Source organism: Sorex araneus, chromosome 5, assembly GCF_027595985.1.
Source record: "Sorex araneus isolate mSorAra2 chromosome 5, mSorAra2.pri, whole genome shotgun sequence".
Lineage (NCBI taxonomy): Eukaryota > Metazoa > Chordata > Mammalia > Eulipotyphla > Soricidae > Sorex > Sorex araneus.
The window spans coordinates 29,351,067-29,355,978 of NC_073306.1; positions in this window are offsets into that span (position 1 = coordinate 29,351,067).

Here is a 4,912-nt window from a genome sequence, read left to right on the forward strand (position 1 = left end):
ATGTGCTCTATTGTTATATTTAAATATTCCTTCTTATGTAAAACTTACATTTTTTTACTCAAAATGATTGATAGATTTTATTTTTAACATTATTATGCAGTAAATAGTGTGATTATGTGTGTGTTTGGTGTTTATTCTCTTTATTGGTTCTATGTTTTCCGGTTCTATGATAATAATAATGCTATCAAAAATGGTGAGAGGGAGGGGCTGGGAGCAATAGCATAGCCGGTAGGGCGTTTGCCTTGCACGCGTCTGACCCGGGTTCGATTCCCAGCATCTCATATGGTCCCCTGAACACCGCCAGGAGTAATTCCTGAGTGCAGAGCCAGGAGTAACCCCTGTGCATCGCCAGGTGTAACCCAAAAAGCAAAAAAAAAAAAAAAAAAAAAAATGGTGAGAGGGAATGAAGACATTTCTACAGAGAAGACATATAAGTGGCCAGTAGTCCCATTTATTATCATGGAAATTTATATCAGAATAACAGTGAAATTTCATCTCACACCAATGGAAGTTGCATCTGTCAGGAAGACTGGAAACTGCCAGTGTTGGCAGGTAGGTGGGAGAAGTGAACCCTCATTCATTATTAGTGGGACTCTCATCTGATTTAGCCTTTATGGAAAGAAATCTAGAGATTCATCAAAAAAACAAGGAATTGAAATCCACTCTGATCCAGCAATTCTACTTCTTGGCATTACTCCTGAACCACAGAAGCATTCATTCTGAAAAGATAACCTGCGTGTTTACGTCGGTTACAGCGCAAAACACAAGAATCTGGACACAGAAACAATCCAAATAAATAAAGAAATCATGGTACCTTTTTTAATAGATTCAAATAATGGGTTGGAGCAAAGCCAACATATTTTATTTGTGTGTATGTGTTTTCTTTTCTCTCTCTCTCTCTCTATTTTTTTTTTTTTTTGCTTTTTGGGTCACACCCGGCAATACACAGGGGTTACTCCTGGCTTTGCACTCAGGTATTACTCTTGGCGGTGCTCAGGGGACCATATGGGATGCTGGGAATAGAACCCAGGTCCGCAGCGTGCAAGGCAAATGCCCTACCTGCTGTGCTATTGCTCCAGCCCCCAGTTTTTTTTTTAAAGATACAGCTACAGACTTTCATGATTACCTTTCAGTCATACAATGATCGAGTACCCATCCCTCCACTAGTGCCCATTCTCTACACCAACGTTCCCAGGATCCCTCCCGACACACACATCCCATCCCCCCAAGCCAACACATTTTAACATAGTTAAGGATGATAATGATGATGATGATGATAGCAATGACCATGTGCTAGTACTTCCTTTGTGCCAGTGATAACTGTCAGATCATTTTGATGAGAAAGCTGAGGTCAAGAGAAGTTTAGTCACTTGGAATCTCAGTTATCTGTCTTGGTGAAACTATTCCAGAAATTAGTGGGCAAGCCAAGGCAGAGTTTCACTGTATTTCACAAGGGTAATACCTAAGTTCTATGTAGCTAAATTGTTGGCCACATTTAAGGGTCACAAACAGCCCAGACAACACTAATATGAAAACCCAGGGGAAGGTGACCTAGACGAAAAGTGTTATTAATGAATGTTGAAGCCAAGTCTCAGGGACTTTAGGCCTATTGAATAAGACTGGCTGTAAAGGGGCCGGAGCGATAGCACAGCGGGTAGGGCGTTTGCCTTGCACGCGGCCGACCCGGGTTCGATCCCCGGCATCCCATATGGTCCCCCAAGCACCGCCAGGAGTAGTTCCTGAGTGCAAAGCCAGGAGTAACCCCTGAGCATCGCTGGGTGTGACCCAAAAAGCAAAAAAAAAAAAAAAAAAAAAAAAAAAAAAAAGACTGGCTGTAAAGGGTGGAAGGTTGGACAGCAAGTTCCATGCTTAAATCAAGACATGGAAGACAGGACCTGGTACAGTGTATAGCACATCAATGAGTATGGGCACTTTACCACAATAAAGCAAATTGGTTGGCACCTTTGACCTCTCTATAAAGGAGGTTGGAAACAGGGAATGAGACAAACACACAAGAACCAGGTCTTCTGGTCAGACCAGAGTGATTTCACAGCGATGTTGTACATTTATTCAGTACAACATCATCCCTGCTCCCTCATCCAGGCTGCTCCCAACAGGTGAGCCATTGTTTAAGTCAACAGAGACTTTTTTTTTTTCTTTTTGGGTCACACCTGGCGATGCACAGGGGTTACTCCTGGCTTTGCACTCAGGAATCACTCCTGACGGTGCTCGGGGGACCATATGAGATGCTGGGATTCAAACCCGGGTTGGCCGCGTGCAAGGCAAACGCCCTACCCGCTGTGCTATCGCTCCAACCCCTCAACAGAGACTTTAAGGACAGATAAGTACATCAAATTTTAATAGGTACTAAAGGTCAAACACTTAGCCAAAGAGCAGGCTCCCTGTTTAGACCCTGAGTCTGAAGTGGAGGCAATTTCCTATTCTATTCTTGTCTATGTTCCTCTCTACATTTAAAAGGAGCTAAACTGTTTTATTCTGTTCTTTCCAGGGCCCTTTTTTGCTTGCTTGATTATAAGCTAACTGTTTTGCCCAGAGGACATCCCAGTCTTGGGTTTGGGTTGTTTTGTTTTGTTTTGTTTTGTTTTTGCTCCTTGGGTCACACCCAGCAATGCTCAGGATTTAGTCCTTGCTCTGCACTCAGGACTTACTCCTGGCAGTGTTCAGGGAACCATTTTTTTTTTCCTTTTTGGGTCACACCCTGGTGATGCACAGGGGTTACTCCTGGCTCATGCACTCAGGAATTACTCCTGGCGGTGCTCAGGGGACCATATGAGATGCTGGGAATCAAACCCGGGTTGGCTGCGTGCAAGGCAAATGCCCTACCTGCTGTGCTATCGCTCCAGCCTCCAGGGAACTATTTGGGATGCCAGGGATCAAACCCGGATCAGCCTTTTGCAAGGCAAATCACCTGCCCACTGTACTACCTCTTCAGCCCCAGCCTTGGGTTATTTTGTTGTTTGGTTTTCCAACAAGTGGGAACCTTATTTTTTAGTTTTTAACAAATGGGAACCTTATTTTTTAGTTTTCTGTGGCTCCTTCCAACTGAGTCTTTTTTTTTTTGGCTGGAGAGGGGTCTTTCAGCCACACGGGCAGTGCTCAGGGAACTATATGGGATACTGGGGATTTAACCCAGGTTTGCTGTATTACCTGCTGCATGACCACTCTGACCCCAACTGTATTTATTCTTAATATGTCATAAAAAAGATTCAGTTTTATTTTATTTTATTTTATTTTTTTGCTTTTTGGGTCACACCCAGCAATGCACAGGGGTCACTCCTGGCTCATGCACTCAGGAATCACCCTGGTGGTGCTCAGGGGACCATATTGGATGCTGGTATTTAAACCCGGGTCGCCTGCGTGCAAGACAAATGCCCTACCCCCTGTGCTATCACTCTAGCCCCAAAAGATTCAGTTTTAATAGTTAATACATTTAACTTTAATGGCTTTAACCTGTATGATTTGTAAGTTTATGGCAGGCTGCTTTAGGTTAGCACATCCCATTATTGCAATGATCATTGATGAGCCTAGAATGTGACTCAGTGCATGTGGCAAAATGTGTGCATGGCATGCAGGAGACCTGGGTTTGAGTCCCAGCACTCTTCTTTTGTTGAGGGGGCCCACACCTTGTGATGCTCAGTGGTTACTCATGACTCTATTCCTGGCTCTGTGTGTAATCTCCGGGGAGGCTACGAAATTCCCCTGGCAGCTCTCTCGAGCTGCCTGCGTTCGGTGGTCTTGAGCTGCTCGCCCATCCAGGATGGCCAATGCCATGGCCGGACAAACGAGGAGCCAAGGCTGTCAGGCTGGTTGGTGATCAGTTCCGTTTATTGCATTCTCCCCACGTGCTTGTTCCAATCTCACTAAGCCCCTCATTCCCGTCTCCTCTCGCAGCCACCTCTCTCTCTCTCTCTCTCTCTCTCTCTCTCTCTCTCTCTCTCTCTCTCTCTCCACGCGCCTGCTCCTGCATTCTTCCCCTACATTCTTCTCCCTCTGTCCCCCTTGCTAGTCTCTCCACATTCCATCTTGCTGCCCTGATCTCTCCCTAGTCTCTCACCATCTCCCCACATTGGGGGGAAGCAACCATACCCTGTCTGGTAGAAAATCAACATATGAAAGCCCCTCTTGATATCTGATCTGGCTCAAGGGTGGAAATACCACCTAGGGGTGTTTCCTCCTCTCCTGAGTCCAATAACTTAATTAACATCTTAATTCTACCTCTTAATTTTAGTTATTTTGTGTGGACACAGTAAGAAATACATTGAGCTTATAGGGTGACTCTCCCGGGGACATCTTGTTATAGATCTCAGACTACAGTGCTCAGGCCAGATTAATCTTTCCTAATCCTAGCAGGGTCCTACTCCAGTTATTATTTTTTGGATCATGACAGAATTTGCCCATGACCATGCTCTTAACTTATAGTTAAGTATTATGGAGTTTTGGCCAGGCTCATTTGATGCCAGGGTAGCCCAGAGTTTGCCTTGGGTCCATCCAGTCCCTTGTTGGGACTCTGCTTTTGGGGTGCTAGGAAGTAAGGGCAACTGAGGCTTAAGTCAAGAGAACAGATACCCAGGGATGAATATCATTCATCATTCGGAGTCAATTAACTTCCAGGTTACAAAGGCATAGCATTAACTGTCTTCCTGTGCCCATATAAAAAGGACATTGCTCTGAATTAACTACACAAAGGACTTAAGGAGAAGAGAAAAATAATACTTACAAGTTAACAGAGCACAGGGGCCGGAGCGATAGCACAGCGGGTAGGGCGTTTGCCTTGCACGCGGCCGACCCAGGTTCGATCCCCGGCATCCCATATGGTCCCCCAAGCACTGCCAGGAGTGATTCCTGAGTGCAGAGCCAGGAGTAATCCCTGAGCATCGCTGGGTGTGACCCA